The sequence below is a fragment of the Aulonocara sp. 'chitande type north' Nkhata Bay genome, linkage group LG14 (genome assembly GCF_057382095.1).
Source record: "Aulonocara sp. 'chitande type north' Nkhata Bay isolate Kocher_YH1m ecotype deep benthic linkage group LG14, A_spYH_male_GT1.1, whole genome shotgun sequence".
Taxonomy (NCBI): Eukaryota; Metazoa; Chordata; class Actinopteri; order Cichliformes; family Cichlidae; genus Aulonocara; species Aulonocara sp. 'chitande type north' Nkhata Bay.
Genome location: NC_141357.1, coordinates 27,442,363 through 27,463,219, shown reverse-complemented (window position 1 = coordinate 27,463,219; position 20,857 = coordinate 27,442,363). Strand labels below are relative to the sequence as shown.

Sequence of the window (20,857 nt, the reverse complement as noted above, 5' to 3'; positions counted from 1 at the left end):
TCCGTGCCTGTCTCCATCTGGGATGAGTCTGTGTGTGTGTATGTGCGTATGTGTGTGTGTGTTTGTCTGTATGTGTATGTCAGTAGACTCAGATACAAAGGCTGTTCAACATGTGGATATGGATATAAATCAACTTAAATCCCTCACCAGAGGTAAAAAATCTGGAAAAGCTACTAATAAAAGAGGATACTGGAGGAAATGAGACTAGGTAGCCTCAGCTAACCTTGCCCTAATTATATTTTCCTAAAGGCTATTGTTCAGCCTAGCCACGCTTTGATTCTGCTAATAGGATTCTTTCCTTTATGAATAAACAACATTTAAAAAAATATATAATATTATTATTTTTCCTGAGGGGCATCTTGGTGGATTCTCAGCTGCAAAAGCATTTCAGATGGCAACGAAACTGTACTAACAAAACAGAATAGAACAACAAGCCCAGTCAACCATATCACGCATGCTGGAGCTGGAGCACAATTAGGAGACCAAATGTGTTTCCTGTAGTACCGACAGTCGTCCATAGGGGGAAGCACTTTCATATGAAACCAGAGATCCTCTGATGGTAGCTAAAACCCCAGTGGAAACCATCATTTCGCCAGAGCAGCTAAATTTAAGTCCCAGCAGATGAATAAATAACTGTAAACAGATGCAACGCAGTAAGTAAGTAATCACAGACTTATATAAAAATGAAATGTTGAAAAAGCAGCCTCGGCAAGTGTCTAAAAATACACAAACTAGTGCCTCACTTACTCAGATATGTGTAATTAGCATGTCTAACAGGGCATCCAAACCTAGTTTTGCTGTGTTATGATCAAATGAAGGATTAAAAGTCGCCCCCCCGCCTTCCACCTCCAAGCCCTCAGGTAGCCATGTAGGCCTGTGTGAAGATAAACTGATCCTCTTTAACCAGCCTTACTCTATCTCTCCGCGTAATCTCTGCTTCCACCCATGTCTTTCCCTCATGTGAGTCTCTCTCTGGAGCTAAAGGTTTAGCTGAGGCTGATATTAACTCTTGATTTCCACCTCTTCCCCCCCCTTTTTTCATAATCAAAACAGCAGAGCGGGGCTTTAGCTGTAAAATGACCTAACAAACAATATATTTGAATTTTAATTAGACGGTAAACACAATCTCACATTTTCATGACCTTTTTTAATCACTATTCCAATGTTATTAACCATTCAACGAGCTTTTATGCTGTAGGTTACATTCACCAACTCACACAAGCACATTTTTAAACCACCTATTTAATGTGTACAACTCTTATCTATAGAAAACTGGAGGAGTCAGTCAGAACCACTGACCTTCTTACATATTTAGTTTAATCTGTTGTTTCTTTCATTTACATTCATTAAAACCATAAAACCACTGAAAATGCCCTGAAGCAACACAAAACAGAAAATCGAAGGTCATATGGTGCTGAATCTGCGAGCACTTCATGTATGTAAATGAAGAGGAGGCAAGTGAATAAATGAAATTGGGAGAGGTGGGAGGCAAAGAAGGTGGATGATTTTAAAGACCTGGGGTCAAGCATCCTAAGTGAGAGACAAGTGTATAAGAGAGGTGAAGAAGAGAGTGCAGGCAGAGAGGTGTGGGTGGAGATGAATGTCAAGAGTGATTTGTGACAGACTGAGAGAACCAGGAATGAAAGGGAAGGTTTACAAGATAGTAGTGAGACCTGCTGTGATGTATGGTTTAGATACGGCGGTGATAAAAAACAAATGGAAAAAACAGGAGGCTGAGCTGGAGATGGAAGAGTTGAAGATGTTAAGATTTCCACTGGGAATGATCGGCATGGACAGGACTAAAAATGAGTACATCAGAAGGACAGCTCAAGTTGAGCAGTTGGGAGACAAGTTACAGAGGCAAGGGTGAGAAAGTTTGGACATGTGCAGAGGAGAAATAATGGATTTATGAGACAAAGGATGTTGAAGACGGAGCTGCCAGGCAGGAGGAAAAGACGAAGGCCACTTCAGTCCATCCAAAGATTGACTGGATTGAATCCAATAGAAGGTGTTGTGGATAGGCGTAGTTTTGGGTCACGTGGTGTCAGTAATAGTGATTGCTATATCACCTGTTCACGGCCCGAGGGAAATTTTGTGAATGAGTGGGTGATGGGGGAAGTCGACTTTTGCTGACCGCTCAAGCTTGGAATGTTTTTGATCACTGTTTTTCTACGGATTTTAAGGATTTGATAACAAATAAAGGAGAACTTTGACTAACGTTTTAAACAGCGAGCGTGTCAACATTATTCCCCTATTCAGCTGCTCGGCGACTCAAAGGCTTGACAGTTGCCAATAGAAGGCATGCAGATGACTAGTGTGGCCAAAGAGGATGCTAGGGATGCTTTATTGGTACAGTTATGGCCCCGTCATATCAACTGGGCATTTTTTAAACACCACAGCATACCTATTCATCTTCTGATGGCTGCTTCCAGCAAGATAACATAGTATGTCACAAAGCTCAAATCATCTCCAAGTGGTGTACTGAACATGATAATGAGTTCACTGTACTCAAACGGCCTCCACAGTCACCAGATCTCAATCCAATAGAGTTACTTTGGGAACAGGAGATCTGCAGTAACTGTGTGATGCTGTCATGTCAATATGGACCAAAATCTGAGGAATGTCTCCAGCACATGGTTGAATCTGCTTGTGGTGAGGCGTGGTCGGTGGTGCCGTACGGACGCACCTGCACGGCATCCGCAATCATGCCCGCCTGTTAAAACACGGGGACGGGAGCGGGTCAGGAGCAGTGGAGGCGCCGCTCCAGCCAGTGGTGGACAAGGTGCCAGAGGGTCCGTGCCCGCTGGAGGTGGAGGAGCCGCTCCAGCCAGAGATGGAGGTGTACGAGGGTCCGCTCCAGCTGGGAGCGGTGGAAGAACCATGTGGGGAGACGGAGGTCCCCGCGCCAGTGGAGCCTGCTCGATCCGGGTGCGAGGTTGAGGCACGGACTGCCCCGGAGCAACGGATGCTGGTCCAGCCGCCCGAGAGCAGGGGCTCACGACTGTGTCTGCAGGGTCGTGCCGGCTTGTCAGGTGGCCGGCCTCCGGACCAGCGTCGCTGCCACCACTGGAGGTGTGGCCGGCCCCCGGAAGAGACACACAGCCCTGTGGTGAGGCGTGGTCGGTGGTGCCGTGCGGACGCACCTCCATGGCATCCGCAATCACACCCGCCTGTTAAAACATGGGGACTCATGGGTTGGTGGAGGATTGTGTTGTGGTGTGATGTGCGGCTGCCAGCCTGTGAGCTGCAGCTGGCGCAAATAAAAATGGCTCAAAGCAACAACCCGTGGTCCCGCCGTGCCTTATTCACACCACACAGCTCTATGGAGAATTATACGGCAAAAGGGGCCCAACCTGATACTAGTAAGGCATAGTAATAAGTGTCTAGTGAGTGTATACAGTAATCTAAGGGAAGTGTCCAAATTCCATTATAATTTCTTATTATATTATGTGATACATATTGCCATCATTCTCCCACAAATGATTATCTGAAAAGGAGCGGCTGTAATATGGTTAGTTTGAAATCTGTGAAGTGACTTTCAGTAATTTTCAGAATTTAATCCAGAACAGCGTTTGGAAAGTCTTCAAGAGTCATATTCCTATTTTATTTATACCCACAGTGAAGAGTCAACAAGATCTTAGTCAGTAGACCTTCTCTATACACTCAGCTGAAAAGGACAACTGTAAGACACCAAAAGCCAGTTGACTAAACATCTCAAAGACTGTTTGTGTGTCAGGGTCCTGGGTCTGAGCAACCCAGGATCCCTGAGCAGTTATGAATTATATGATTATTATTATATGTATTTTGGTGTTGCTGCTGCTCTTCTCCATGCTTGTAGATGTGAGTGTGTGTGTGTGTGTGTGTGTCTGCGGGTATGCTTGGAGGATGGAGCTCAGCCACCTGCAGGCCTGAGGGGTGTGGCCCTGCGGAAGGACTGGCCACACCCGAAGTCACACACCTGCTGCTGATCAGGCCTCGTCGGGGGAGCTACTTAGGAGAGAGTTGGAGCTCCCACCGACGCGGGATCATTTCCTTGAGACTCCACGTTAGTCGTCCCATTGAATTGAGTTAATGTGTGTAAGTGTATGCCCGCGGTTATTTGTGTCCTGACGGCTGCGTCTATTGTTTCCCGCAGGAGGAGCGTGGAAGGCACGAAGAGCAGGGAGCACCGGGGGGTGCTGACACGGGAGCGGAGAGCACAGAGACACGAACTATTCACGCAGAGACACGACACGGGAGTCTGGGAGAACACGGGGATTTATTGTTGTTTTTGTTCCACTCTGTAAATAAACACACTGCTTGAACTTTGAGCTCCGCGCCTGGGTCCTCCTTCCCCACATCCCCACGGTCTGCCAGCCAGACCGTGACATTGTGTGTGTTACTCAGATTTGCCATAGTGGAGGTGATATAACCACAGGTGTTTCTCAGAAACAGAAAAATACATAATAACAACTCCTTTTATACCTGATACTACCTGAAAAGAGAAAACAAGATTAAAATGAGTCTTTCATTTTTATGTATGCAGTTTTATGTTACTGTACATATATTATACTAATAATATACCAAGCAAAACCTTCTGGAAAACTGCTTAAAAATCATGTTTTGGGGAATAAACAAACACAAGTATCTTAATCAAAAGCCACATGAAAAAATCAGTGACAGCTGACAAATTTCCATCATTTCCCAATGTATAGCGTGATATATTTTACGCCACATGTTTAATTAAAATGGAGATCATATGTTTGCACTCACAGCTGGTCTGAACATAAATAATTAAAAACACCAGACTCATTTTGCTCATTACAATCTTTCATCACACTGGCTGATTAACAGATCTCAATGACCTTGAGCTTTACTTTTATCGAGAAGTTCAGCAAGTGAGAAAGCCATTGCAAAGTGATTTTCCAGATTTTTTTTTAAAAGTCAAACAAGGACAAACATGAACAAAGATTAAAGCGGAGCCAGAAAAAAATGGGTTATTCTCTGATTTTGTCTTTTGACAGACAGGACCAGCAGGAATGTAGGACAACAAAATAGCCTTGTTGGTGTAAAACTGCATACTGGACTGACCCTACAGGCTTCAAGCAGATGGTGCTTCAATAATAAATATTTGGGGAAGGCTCCTTTAAATTGGATTACATTAGTGTAATCTCTGCAGCTATTTTAAACCATTTTGAGTGTGCTATCTCATCACAGTAGCTTTAATCCCTCTTAACTTTTGATTGTGTTTAAATTGATTCTCCTCGCACACATGGCTCCCAACTCCCACAACCTCCCTCTGGTTCTCACAGCAAAGTCGTTTTACTCTCACATGCAAAAGCAGACACATGTGTAGTCATGCACACACACAAATATACACACACACATGCAAAACTGAAGACTGTTTTTACAGTATCACCTTGAGGTCGTAGCAGAAGCAGCGGCCCACTCACATTAGAAAGGTGGCAGCTGAGAACATGCAGCATTGTTTCCCACTGGACTAAATTTAGTTTGAGTGAATGTGGAAATATTCAGGTGAAAGTAAACATTAACACAGGCCTAGAAACCAGTCTGTCACAATCTGGCAACCAAACTGGTCAAACTGCCCCCACTGGATCAGGAAAACCTTTTTGCAATTGCTTTGGTAGCCAACAATAACTGCATCCTCTACTTTGAGTGAAACTTTGAAAAGTATGATGAAAACCAGAAACAGAGACTAGGTACCTTAAAAGGAAATGCTGCACTTTTTGTTGGCTACAGCGCTGCAGGGCTTTTACTTAAGGCCTATGTTTTCTGTTTCTGATAATCAGGCAACCACAACAATCTGATAGTGACCAAAACAATGAAAAGAAGGATTTTGATGCAGTGTGCGCTTTGCTATCACTTTCACTTAGCGAGGTTTCTGGTTTTTCCTAACTAGTTCTCGAACAAATTCCACATGATATCACATGAGAAACCTCTACATACTGATTGTGGCCCATGTACACAGAAATAATACTGTCCACTATGATTAAAGTATCCACTGTAATTAGAGCATTAACCATATATTTAAAGCAGGCGGAAGCTAAGCTAGGCTAGGCTAAGCTAAGCTAACTGCCAGGCTGACCAAAGAGTTAAAATGGTATTAAAGTTTTCTGGTTAACTTTAACCCAACCTAATGTTAAGTTAAAGTTTAAGTGATTATCACCATCTTTTTATGTTATCTTGTGGTATGCGCCATCTCATGTAAAGCTGTTGAACTGAGGATTAAACTGGGTTTGACTTTAAAAGATTAAATTGTAAATTTAAATCAGTCAGAAAAACCACAGTTACGTTTATTTTAATCCAAATTATTGAGCGCTATTTTCCACTTTTAAGAGGGACGAAAAGTCTGCGTTATGACATTAGAGTGACAGGCGGTGGAGCATCAGTCATTCTACAACTTATGGCAGACCCGAGTTCAACAAGTCACAGATTTTTACATACCATTTTTAAATATGTTCTTAATTCAAAGAATGTGGCTCTGGATCATTTCTCATTATGGTTATCAAGAAAAACCTACGTAACTATATTCCCGCCACCACACTGTCATACTTGTATGTTTCCCAGTTTGGCTGGTAATTGACTCGACGGGGTAAAAGACATCTGTGGCGTTATGATTTCTATTAATGACTTTTTCTATTTTAACTTTTGACTCAGTAACTGCCGAGTTCCAAACCTGCTCTGGCATTAACGTCAGCACAAAAACTTTAAAAAGCTCCTGTAGGTGTAATGTGTAGTTGGCCAAGGAATTTGATCCATTTAGTGTAGCAAGCTGTACGTAATAACGTAGCCAGTGGGTGTCAGTATCAGTTGAAAAAAGACTCCTTTAAACATAAACATGAGAAGCAATAAAAACCGGAGAGCCATGACCCTTCATGTCCTCTCTGACACTGCATTCTGCCAACACAAAGGTAAATACGAGGATCAGTTGCCTCTAAAGCACTGAGGCAAACGCTGCGTGATATATTGTACGCTTAAATCATCTAAAATGAGATTACTACCATTACAACCTTTGATAATAATCATTATTCACAAAGCTCGCATCAGTGAAAACTAAATAGAGATCAGTAAATTTTCACCGTACTACTTCTCTTCTTTCCCCTCCTCTCTTAAGGAGTGTAACAACAGGTCAGTCAGAGAACCGTTGCACACGCTTGGCTTTTTGTCCTTTGACTCTTATCCTGAAAGCCCTACATGTCTTCTTACAGCCCTGACATACAGAAAATTTAACCGCAATGCTCTTTTTTGTGAACACAGCGCAATACAAGAAACTGGGAAGCAGAGGAACAGTTTTCTATAGTCAGAGAAAGAAGGAGGGTGCAGTGGGCTGAGGCTTTGATCACATGCAAATACCGCTCACACAGGGGATATAGGTGTTTATGTGGGAAAACAAAGACTTCTATTGTAGGACAACTTCTGTGACTTATGCAAGTTGAACTGAAAAAAAAGGGTAACATCTGTACATGTTGGCATTAATGTATCACTTGTATAAATGTTCCAAACTGGTAAAAAAATTAGCTGAATATGACCACAGTAGCTGTTGTGGTGACTTGGTTTGTCTGATTTGAATTAGCGGATGCCAGCCAGAAGCCTTTTCATCCCAGCTGTCCATCTCGAGTCCCGCAGTGCACTTCCTAACCCCTCTTCCAGCCAGCTCTTGGGTCCTCGTGGCAGGGAATGAAAGGCAAGCTGAGAGCTTAAATGGGTCTGCAATGTTACACCACAACAGAGCCCATAACCACCATGCTACCCCTCACACCATCTCGGCTCTTTGAAGAAGATATTTATAAACCATTAGTGTGGCAGCAGGGTGAGGCTTGGCTGTTCTATCTCCCAGATCTGTCATGTGTTACCATGCACAAGGCGAGCTGTGCTGACAAGAGTGACAGGGTGAGGGCTGAAAGGGCCTCTGCTGAACAAGTCCAGGGTCGAACATGACGGCTAAGGCCCCCTCTTGCCACTTTACTGCCTGTGGGACACGGGGAGGGCTTAATGCAGTCAGACTGTAATTAAGAAGCTGAGTGATCTGATTTCAGATTTCCACTGAGCACTCGGCTGAGAGGAATTACAGGATGAGGCTCATAATCTGTATACAACATCAGATGCCTCACAAGTTCATCACAGGAGGACGTGCAGGGTGAGAAGTAAATTAGATGCTGCTTTCACTTTCTGGAGACTGGAACAGTCGTCTTTCTCGTGTCTGTTTATTAAGGAACAGTTTGAGTTTTTTAGCACTAACACTATTTAGATGAATCTCTTCGTATCAGCTTAAATACAGATGTGTCAATATGGTCACTTATAGATGTAGCTGATGTATTTACAGGTTATTACAGGTTTACAGTTAGTAATGATCACAGAATTTCTTGACAAAGCATAATAAGCCTATGCTACAGTGGTTCCTCAGAGACCCCAGACACCAAAGGTCTGTGTTTAAAATTCTCCCAGATTTTAAGATGTCAACCTGAAAGCAGGATTTAAGACTCAGAAGGCCATGGTATAAACAGAAAAAAAGATGTCCTGAATTCAACTTTTACCAGACAGACTTAGGGCAAGTGTCAAATCTTAACCACAGGGTTTTTTTTGAAGTGCAATCCAATCGATATATGTGACTTTGAAGTTCCTAATCAATGTGATCAGCAGGATGGAGCCTTTTAACTGATGCACAGACCACATCTGCCTTCACATCTTCTGCCTTTAATATGTGCCTTTAACAGACGTGTAAAGCACGCATTTAACAAATGTTGTGGCTATCAGCCACACAGGCCTAGAGACCAGTTGGCAACTCACTGTCAATCTTCAGTTGCTAAGGAAAAAAGCCGACTGGCAAGTGGTTGTTTTCTGTTGCTAGGTGAAATCAGCCACAAAGAAGGTACTGCACCAGAATCCTCCTTTTGTTGATAGTAGATTGCTGAATTCACTGTTGTTTGCATGAAAGATGTAAACTTATCTCCAAAAAGTGGTTAACTACAACCAAACGCTAGTGAAATTTGAAAAAGTTCAACACAAGTTTTTTTAAAATGTCGTACCACTTCCACCATAAGGTTTCAAAAGGTGCAACTCTTACTTTGAAGGCAAACAGTCTTTGTTTCCTGTTTGCATTGCACTTTTTCATGTTTTACTGCCACTCGGTGAGTAACTGCCAAGTCTTTGCAGACAAGGGTCGCACAATTCATATTAATCGCAATAACAATTTCAGCTTCCCACAAGTGAAGATGATCGAGTGACACTGAAAATATGCACGCCACCAAAAGAAGACAAAGCAAAAGCAAAAGCAAACCAAGCGCTCCCTCAATCAATGTACGACCACGTATCTGCAGATGTCAATGAACCTTGTAGTTTTCTGGACTAGTTTGAATGAGTAACTGTCATGGTCCGTGACTCAGTGATTTTGTGTTTAGTGTATTTATTGATGTTGTTATTATTATTATTATTATTTGTGGACTGTTTTGGGATGGTTTGTATTTTGGGGTTTTGGATACTGGGTTTCTGGGCTTGTGCTCCCTCTGTTGGCCCCTGGTGTTAGTGTTCCCCTGTCTCGTCAGGTTAATCAGGTCCAGCTGTGTCTCCCACCTGTGTGTGATTTCCCAGTGTCCCTCTGTGTATTTATAGTGTGTGCCTGCCTGTATTCCTCGTCTGTATTCATCCTCTGTGTTCATTCCCTGTGATTCTTGCATTCCTTCATTTCCTGTTTTATTGTGAAGGTCTTCGTTCCATGTTCAGGGATTCCCTCAGTCCAGTGTCGTGTTCTCCCTCATTCCTAACTGTGTATTTCTATGTGTTAGTTCAGGTTTCAAGCTTCACAGTTTAGATTAGTTTTGCATTTCTTTGACAGTCCAGCCATAAATCTGAGTTCTTGTGTTAAATCCTGCCTGGCGAGTCTGCTTTTCGGTCCAATCCTGCCTGCTCCACACACAGTTTATGGCATTATGTCTGAAAATCTGACAAACCAAAGTCCAGTATTCTCGCTTATTTTAGCTCTGGCTCTTTAGATCATTATAGTGAACTGCTATATTCATTTTCTAAATACTAATCTTAGTTCTTTGTAGGTACCATGTAGTGTACTGTAGTGACCAAAACAGTTGTGCCACATAAAATGAGCTAAAGCCAATTAAGCTCTCTAAAACTGGGAAGCTGGGAAAACATTTCTTTGATCCATCAATACTATGCAAATATTATTTATTTCAGTTTTGACCTGTACATTTGGTGGAAAAAATGAAAGTAATTTCATATCATACGAAACCTTTAATAAAAAAATCCAACCTCTGTAAAATCGCTAAACTATCACACCACACAACTATCCTTTTGAGGATAAAAGTCCCATTTGAAATATGCTAATACGCCCTATATCTCAATGTCTATCTTTACCTTAAGCATATAAATGAAGTGATCAATAATTAACACCTGATGGACATGCCATTACATAGGCTGAATCTATATTTTAAAAAATCCTAATTATAGCATGCTATTTTAACATGTATCTAGGAGATAGGTAATATAAATCACTTCATGCATTCCCGTAGAGCACACATGAGTCAAAGTTTGAAGTAGTTTATTATTTCACAACAAAAGTGTGTATAAAGTCTGTAGCTTTTAACAACGAACTGGACTTGAATATATAATGAAATCATTATATAAAGCTTCAAAGAGACAGGCATCAAGAAGAGACAGGATCAGATGGTCGGTAGTGATGACCCTGTTGGGCATCATCCCTTTCCATACATATCCAACTGTCTGAATTATGCAGATGAATACAGCTGACACTTTCGCCCACCTACCCACATGTTCACCTACAGAATCGCTGAAGGGTCTGGCCAAAGGTGAGAGTAGCAACAGGAAAAGACTCTAATCTAACTAACACGAGCAAAGTTTTTTGTCTTTCATTCTGTTCTCTCATAATTTTGAGCAATCAATCATATTAGACTCATTACCTGGTAACAGAAAGCTAAAAAAGGGGTAAATGTTGTGAAAAGACCTATATTAACCTAAAACCTGATCTGTTCCTAAAACAAAGCAATTTGTTCTGTACCTGGACCTGTCCAAATGAAAAATGAAGCTTAAGAATATAAAACTCTTGATTTCTGAGTGAAAATGCTGTGAATAATATCCCTTCTAGTGCTATGTTTAAAATAGCCCAACAAAGCAGCATTACCAGTATACTGTGAATGGCTGTGCAGTGTGGCACAGTCTGCCTACAAAGAGATACAGCAATTTGATAAATGGATTGGTCCTTATATAGTGCTGTTCTATTCTACTGGAGCACTCAAAGCGCTTTATACAACATGCCTCATTTCCCCATTCACACACATTCAGACAAGCTTTGTTTTCTATGCCTAAGTGCTTTTCTATCTAACATTCGCGCTCTGATGAACACATGAAAGAGCAACAATAGGTTCAGTATTTTGCCCAAGGATACTTTGGCATGCAGACTGGAGCAGCCAGGGATGGAACCACCAACCTGTTAATTAGTAGATGACCTGGTCTACTGCCTCAGCTTCCTCAGCAAGAACTTGGATAGAACTTGGATAGAACATGAAAGTACATTAGCCAGTCATACCAATGGTAATGTCCATCAGTGTCTAATTTACAGCTAAATATCTTGTTATTCATCAATTGTAGTGTACAACAATTGTTTTAAGTGAATTCTCTACCCCCAGTATTCTCCACCCCATCTACCTCCTTAAGTATTTCACAGGAGAGGAAAATGTGGTTTCCTTGAAATGTAATTAAGAACAGTCTTTACTTGAGTGGGAACAATACTTCTCAGAAACAGTGCTTTCATAACATAAAAATAAAATATTATAGTCAGTTGTTTGAGTTCACAGGGTATTGCAGGCAGTACTGCCGTGTGACGTGACTCATTATCATCTGTTTGACATCCTCATCAATCACAGGCACAATTACCTTGGCCCCTGTAATTTGTACAGCTAATTCAAATCTTGCTTTACTTCCCTGCTGTGCATTACTGTACTAATGTGACACAGTATTGATCCCCGTAGAGACATTTTCTCTTCAAGGAATGGCCTAAGTGCAGGGTCAGTAATGGGAGAGCAGCCCTGCTGCTGGTAAAGATGCTGTCATGTTAAACCCGGAGCCTGTGGTTGAATGAGAGTTAACACACTCCAGTCCTTATGCTTGACCTTATTTAGGGCAATTTTTTTGTTTGTTTGTTTAGCCACTTAAGGCTGACCTATCCCATATGGAAAAGATATATATAAATCTTATAAAGTTTGTATCTGTCTTGTGTGAAACTTGTATGAAAAGCATATAAGAGTGAAAACAGATATAAGATCCCTTGAAAAATTATATAATGAAACTTGTATGTTTTGGATACTTACTAAAACAATGTATGAAAGTAATGAGAAAGTGGCCACTTTCATGAGTAATCACATATAGGTTTTTACTATTTCTTTTCCATATGGGATGACTCATTCAAGCATGCAAAACGCATAACTCTAGGGATGAACTAGTGTTGTCTCTGGTGTGTACATAACTTAATAAAGAACCGATTTTAAATATCTTTAAGCACTTTGTTTCCAGCAGCATGTTACAAAAATCACTAATTCCCATTTCCTTAGTTGAATCTATGAAAAATGTCAAAGATAACATAGTTTTACAGATATAATTGTATTTTTGCACCAACAAAGTGATTCCCAAAGAGCTATTAGCTAAGAATTTTTCAGAGCTCAGCATGATGTCCAGTGTGTTCTTAAATATTTGAGAACAGAAAAAAAATCTACAACACCTATTTCCCATTTTCCTAACAAAATATACAGAAATGAGGGGTGGCTTTTGACTTTTTTGCACGCTATTGTAGATTTATGTTGCTTTTTTTCACTAGCTGCCTGCTTCAGGCCACATTAACTCAGGCAATTACCATACAAAGAGCCCAAAAGGTGTCTTTGATTAATTATTAATCCCTCAATTAACCGGCTGTCACATTGGCTATGTGGCTGGCAGAGTTAAACTCCAAAAGCACCAAGTAAAACTCTAAATAGCTTTTTTGCAGACTAACAAAAATACAAAGATAAGCAGGTCAGGTCAATCCAAACTCAAAATTCTTCCTAGAAAACACAGGAGAATGGAGAACAAAGGAAGACTCAGATAATATTTATACACCAGTAAAGTAAGGAGATGAGAAACACCAGGGAACAAAGCTGAATGAAATCTGACAAACTAACTAAGGGAAAGCAAAACTAAAAACACACAAAGACAAGGGCCTATCAAAATAAAACAGGAAGTAACAAACAATGAGACCAGGACTAAGACATGGGCTAAGAGATTTAGAAGAAATAAGACAGGACTGACTTCCACAGGAGATGCTCAGAACAAGACAGAGACAAAACTAGGACACAAAGGGAACTAACAATATCACACAAGAAACCATGAACCACAAACATAGATAGAGACCTAAGAGGCACTTGGAAAAAACTAACTCAAGACTAAACAGTACAATGTTTGAAGTAGAATCATCTCTTGATTCAGAACAAAGACTCATGAGACCACAACAAAATGGAAAATATCCCCAAACTCAAAATGCTAGGTCCTGGGACCATGACACTGATAATCTTTTTTTTTGTACTGCTGGCAGCCTTTTTTAAGCCAATAAATGCACAAAGCTAAACACTGGTTTTGTCGTTTTTTTAAATATTGGTTTTTGAAGCCAAATAAACAATAAGACAAAATAGCTGTGTCATGATATCAGCTATGGCTTAAGACAACTGTTTTTTCATCTTGATGCGTTCTCAATCATCCAGGAAAGTAAATCTCCAAAAGTTGATTCTGTTCATCTGGACGTAGCGTTTTGTGGGAGAAACGTTTCGTCGCTCATCCAAGTGACTTCTTCAGTCTCAGCTGACTGCAGAACAACCGCTGCCCAAGCAAAAACCTGTAGTGATCCCATATGTGTCAGGAGTATCGGAGCAGTTGAGACACATTTTTTCTAAACACCGGGTCTCTGTGGCTTTTAAACCCCAAAACACGCTGCGCCAAAAATTGGTCCACCCCAAGGATCGGGTCCCCCGACACAAACAGAGTAACATAGTGTACGCTGTTAAGTGCCAGGAGGATTGCCAGGATTTATACATCGGGAAAACCAAACAACCTCTGGCGAAGCGGATGGCACAACACAGAAGAGCTACCTCGTCAGGCCAGGACTCTGCAGTCTATTTACACCTACAAGCCAGTGGACACTCTTTCAAGGATGAGGATGTACACATCCTGGACAGGGAGGAACGCTGGTTTGAGGAGGCCATTTACGTGAAAAGGGAAAGACCATCTCTGAATCGAGGAGGGGGCCTAAGGGTAGATCTTTTGCCATCTTACAATGCTGTGATTGCAGCCATTCCCCAACTCTCTGTGAATGGTACTCACGGCCATTGATCAGTGGTCTTTGATCAGTAGGTTTTGGTCAGTGGTTGCTGATCAATGGTCATGAGAATTTGCATAATTACGATTAAGGAACTGTCCTCCCAGCCCATTGTTCCTTCAGTGGGCTGATTTCAGTCATTATGCAAATGTACTGTTTATAAGATTGGGGAAACCTGCAGTCAGCTGAGACTGAAGAAGTCACTTGGATGAGTGACGAAACGTTTCTCCCACAAAACGCTACGTCCAGATGAACAGAATCAACTTCTGGAGAACTGTTTTTTCACTATTTCCTTAAAGTCAGTCAGCTGGTTAGCAAACATTCAGCAGACTGCTAGGGGTGAATAGTCCAAGATTGTCAAGTCTTCACATGTCCTTTAATTTGACAGCAATCTGAAGTGCAGATTACCGACACAGAAAGATTACCAGCGTGTGACAGCAGGACATACTGAGTGATTAAATTCAAAGACCTGAAAAAGGCTTTTATTTCAACCACCAACAGATCCACAGAAAATCACAAATAGATCCATAAGCACACACGCACAGAAAAATTGCTGCAGCATGGTAGACATTATAATTCAGCCATAACCTCAGCCTTTCTATTTCCAGGAGAATTAAATGATTTTTTGCACACACATAGAAAAAAGACAGTACACAACACGGAGGCAAAGTCGACGTCGACTTGCACTCAACACAATTAAGAACAGCAGTAATTTAAGGGAGGTGAGAGGACTGTAATCAGCTTGGATTATATCAAAGTGAAAAGGATTCGATGGCCCCCACACCCTGACATGATAGATTAAGCGAGAGAAGCTTTTAAAGCCTCTCGGGGGTCTGGCTGTGAATGCATTATAAACTGTGCTTTTGTACGTGTGCTCCCTCCTTTTTTGGGATTAGATGGAGAACAGTTGCTCCCTTGAGATTCTCGGTGTGGTGTCTCTGTGTTATGGTCAAAGACATGAAAGAGATTTATTGTGGTGTTTGTGTAATCCTCCTGAGCTTCTTTGCTTTTCGCTGAAACAAAGTTGATAAATAAAAAGCTGGTGCCTCAGTACATGCCAGCTGGCATTCATTCAAATGTGAGGATTAAATCAAAACTGGTGAAATTATTGTAAAGTGCACCTAAATTGTAATGTATAGTGAAACAGGATTCAGTTCCTCTGTCATACCTCAACAAGTGTGATGCAGAAATGCAGAAAGAGAGCAGGATACATTTCTGGCTTTTGGCCCCAGACGCCTCCTCTCAGCTGGATGTGTCTACTATGCGTCACCCAGTAAGTGTCCATGGGGCATCCTGCCTCCTTTCATTGTGTTTTAATGTCAAGAGTTAGACTTTTTAGGCATTTTGTATAGATTTAAGTGTGAATACAGAGACCATGATCTCCTGCATGTACTTTATCTGTGTTTGGTTTTAAAATGATTTTCAGTAGCATTCACGGCATGCATTTCCTCAACCCAAACTTTGTGAGTATATTATATATATCATTTATTTTCTTCTCCTTATCAACTCAGTGTCACATGGAGGTGAAGACTGTCCCTCCATGGTATCATAGGGAGACAAGCAGGGTACAACCCGGACAGGTTGGCAATGTGTTAGAGGGTCAACACATCAGGAGAAAGAAACGTTCACACTCAGGATCAATTTAGAATTGCCCACTGACCTAACCCCTGTGGGAGGGAACCAGAGTACCCAGAGCGAACATGCAAACTCCACACAGATCAGTGGATTTGAAACCAGGACCTGCTTGTTGGTAGATGACAGTGCTAACCACTATATTCCTGTATTATTTTAACAAAATGCACAACTGTCAGAAACCCAAAACTACTATAACATACTGAAGCCTTTACTTTGTTGTATTCATGCAGGTGAATAATCACAGAGGAGAAGATGAATGGTGGAAGAAGTCCTGTATTACATCATTTCTTTTACAAAAAGTCTGACCCACTGTTTCTAGAGTTATGTGTTCCTGCCACTTTGCCTTAAAATGACCTTAAAATACCTTTGACCTTAAAATATGTTAAGTTACCGTTCTTTTTTTATGCAAAACCTCTGATACTGGTTTTTTGGACACATTCGTGCAGTGCTATATGAATAGCACTTGTTGCCCTTTCACCTCCGCAGCCTCACGTCCACCCTCTGCTCTGAGACCCCTTTCCCAGCCTTGCCTTTCTGCAGCAGCTTTACAGATAATCAATCACTGTTTCTTAGACCAGGTCACTAAGCTGCCTCTCCACACTCTAATCTTATTATCAGGCCAAGCTGGCTTTAGCAGGGAGGGAGATGGGATTGACAAAAGTTGTACACAAAAGACACATTGTAGCATGCATGAACACTCTCCTTTGAATTGAGAGTCAATTATAGTAGAAAAAGGAGAAAAGGAGAGGCACTGACTCCTGTAAGATTATGCACAGATCGATAATCTTTTTCTGTAAAAGATGGAGAGAAATCAATATTGCATGGCACAATATCGCTCTATTTTTCTGTATAACACAGCATAATTGCTTTTACACCAGGTATTAACACATTTCAATCTCTTTTATCAAAGGTTGCCTGTATGAAATTGTCCAGAAAGAGACTGCAATTAATTCCCACCCACACCTGAGGGGACGTGACTCGTGGCTCTCCACTGACCTTGTCTTATGTGAATTTTCCTCCATGTTGATTCCATGTGCTACAAAAACCAACAACGACAACAAAAGCTGAAGTGTTATGGGATGCATCATCAACAGATTATGGAACTCAGAAATTAGTTTTCACAAGACGCTGAACTGAAAACCTACAACTTCCATGACAAAAAATTCAATAGTGTGGGACAAAAAGCATGAGCAGAAATTTCTGTATTTCTGAGAATGTGACCAAAAACATTTTTACAGTGTGAAATTTGAAGTATAGTGGAAATGTGCATATTTCATAAAAATATAAAGTTATCGTGCATAGACTGCATATAAACGATGGAAGCCCATAAACTGGATGTAGCCCATTGGTTAATAGAAAATGTACTTGTCAATTACAAACTAAGCCCCCCTAATGCTAGATTTTTAAAAACATATTTAATATGACTGAAAACTAGAGACTGAGACCATAAACTCATCAACAATGTTTTTCTGAGAAAATGATGCTGTCACACAACTTCACTTCTAACTTTTTTTACAACGTAATTTTGTTCTGCTGAAAATAAAAACAACAAAAACAGAGGTTTAACAAACTTCAATAAATACATTAGCTAACTATGTAGCTGCATTCTTCACATTAGCTTCTCTAAGAGATAACTAAGGTACTTTCGACTGCTTCTTTTTTTTCCAAGCGGTCGCCACTGCTAACTTGGGTTTTAGTTACTGACTATGGTATGGGAAGGTACATGCATATTATCTCTGAAGAAAGTACAAAGTTACTCAGAAATTATTCACATATTTCACTTATCTTAACTGCACTACTGTATAATTCTGTATAAAGAATCATTCTGTACAATATGATAATCATAATTCTACAACTGTTTACAACTGTTTATAGCTTGCATAGTTCATATTTCTGTATAGTTTTCAAATTTATATCCTGTACATAGCTTGTACACTCACTACAGCCTGTACATACTTATAGCATATTCATAACATACCTTCATACCGTGCACATTGCAACATACCCATAATAGACCCATATTTTGTACCCTCATACCTATAACAGACCCATTTCTGTAATATATCTATATTATGGCTAAAGCACTTTCTGGATGGATGCAAACTGCATTTTGTTTCCTTGTACTTGTGACATGTGCAATGACAATAAAGTTGAATTCTATTCTATTCTATTCTAATGCCTCTCCAGCATCATCATTGTAGAATGGTCTACACGTGTAATTTGCTTATATGTAGCAGTCTTCTTTGTTGTTTGTGTAACCGTAACATTTGCAGCTAAACCTTTGTAACCCAGTGAGTTTACACGACTCAGTAATGCACTACAACATGTTATTGTTAATTGGGATTTATCATTACTCTGTTAATCACTGAGTTGATCAAAAATAAATCAATAATAAAAGATAAATACTATAAATATAAGAATAAAACCCAAAGAGTATATTTAACACCCCTACTGGTTAGGAAGGAACAAGCCCCGCCTTCCCTTGCTCTGTACCGTCACGTGCTCAGACACAGAGAGAGACGGAGGTGCACGAGACCATCACTGATTTTCACCGCCAAGCTTTTCGCTGGAAAATAACTATTAACTTGATAAATTGAGCAAATATCCATACCGGAGATCTGCATGGACCTTGGAGAAACGGACCTGATTTATTGTGAACATTTCGGACCTTGAAACCATCGCGGTGAGTCAGAAGCTGTTAAGCTAACCTTGAAGCTAAAAAGCTAACAAGAAGTTAACAGGGAATATAATGGCCCGATTTCAATGTTGTAGATCTGCGCGGGAGCGGATGAAGTGGACAAGATCTTCTCTGAGAGTTGAACAAGATCCTCTCTGAGAGTTGAACATTAGAAGTGTGCTGGTGAGTTAAACTGGGACTGGGCGAATCAGGCTAATTGAAAAGCTAACTAGCCTAATGCTCATAGCTGTAGCTGACCACGTTTTCACTGTGGGAGAACACACGGGGTTTCTCACTGAGTTCAGCCATTTTGAGCACTCAGCTTGTGTGCTGATGATGTTCTAGTATTACTTGTTGAATATTAAATGCACTAAAATTAGATGATGGAATAAGTTAATGTTGATCTTAAAGGTCATGAATCTACTTTATTTTGTTACATTTGATGCTCGAGCGGCACTGGATAGATGTCAGTGTGTATTCTTACTGTGCTGATACGTTACCACATACTGTAAAACTACAGCCTGTGGGTTTTTGTATATTCTTTTGGTAATTTTATTCTGTACATTGAGTGTAAATAATATATTGCTTCATTGCTATGCAGTGTAAAGCAATGCTCCTGTAATTCAGTTAAAGGGCAATACTGTAAAAAACCAATCTACCATAGTTTATGGTTTATTTCTGATTTCTGATAGAAATGTGCACCTTGACGATAGAATAAGCTGATTGTGATTTAAAGATTGCATTCATGATTAAGATGCACTGTATAGACTATAGTTAGAAATTAGAATTAATGTTTTGTGCTTGTTTTGTTATAGCACTTACATTATTTACATATGGCCATGTATATCATTAGAGTGTGAACTGAATTAGTAATAGTCCTGTTGTTTACAGGCTAGGTTTTTTTATGGGATCGTGAGACCTGGATCTCTTCCTGACGAGGAAGATGGCGAGCCTTTCCCTTTGAACCGAACCGAACCACAGCCATTCTGAGTTGGCCCAGAAGGGCAGGTTGCTCTTCTCTCACGAACAATTGCAACAGTGCGGTAGGACGAAATCGCACCAATCACAAACTTTTGACCTGTTGGATTTGACTTGACTGAACACTGACTATTAAGCCGGCAAGACTGACATATCTGAGCTCAGATAGGATTCTGACTGTTATTATTATTGCTGTCACTGTATTTTATTTTATGTTTTCATTCCTGTTCATAAAATGCTGTTAAATTGTTGCTAAATAGTTTAATACAATTCATAGCAACTTTACCTGTGGCTCCAGTCATTCTTCTCCACGCAACTCCCTTTATCCCTCCTGCGAATCTAGCTATTGGCCCATTCTCTCCATCTTACTTTAATTTCCCCTACCCTATCCTGTACTTGGCTACACCTTTTTCACAGCTGCAAATTCTGTGTGAGCTTTTAGGGAGAAGAATCTGATTTATAGCTTCTGTGGTATCCTTTACTAGACCTACTTTTATCACTGATGAACTGCAGACATGCTGTAAATGTGATAAGCATGTTTTAAAGGTTAAGAGTTTCCATTTCTTTGTCATCAGATCATCAGACACTCACAGACTTTATTCTGTCTTGACTAAATAATATAAAAATACACCTTGGAGCCTGTTTATTTCTGATTTCCATCACGATCCTTATTTGGGTAAGGGGTTAAGAAAACGGACGGATGGAAAGCAAAAGAAGGGAATGCATGATGATTTTGAATGAACGTGAGGTGTGACTGAGAGTCCTTAATGAATAGTGTGATTTCATTTGTACTCCTTGTATCATTGTAAATAGTTTAGTAATTAGAAATTGTGAATAATTATCCACTGTATGTATTGAGAGCTGCAGCAGGTAATAAAGAGTTAGAAGCCTGTTCTGATGTAACCTTTTTCCTCTTCTTTGTTGGATTGGAGCATAGGTTAGTGTACTGTCTTTTGTTTACCTTTTGTTTTCGATTAGAGAACAGCAGGGAACACTAGGACCTTTTTTTTCGTTAGTCTTGTGTTGCTGACCCTTCCTTGCTTAGAGCATTATATGTCTAGGTTATCCCTAGGCTGAGAATGTAACAAATTATTTAGCCTTTTATTACATTTTAATATATATATATATATATATATATATATATTTATATTTATTTATTAGGGGTGTATCGATATTGAACCGTTCGATACAGTGCTTTCGGT

General features: G+C 40.4%; 1 protein-coding gene and 1 long non-coding RNA gene across 5 annotated transcripts in view; one reads left to right on the top strand and one right to left on the bottom strand.

Annotated features, from left to right (window-relative positions):
• Positions 1 to 20,857, bottom strand: part of esamb (endothelial cell adhesion molecule b) — a 63,819-nt gene that overhangs the window by 21,802 nt on the left and 21,160 nt on the right. The gene's annotated exons all lie outside the window — the stretch shown is intronic.
• On the top strand, positions 18,466 to 19,940 carry LOC147314807 (uncharacterized). Its single transcript, XR_015124529.1, has 2 exons — positions 18,466 to 18,683; positions 18,773 to 19,940. It is a non-coding gene; the product is annotated as an uncharacterized LOC147314807 (long non-coding RNA).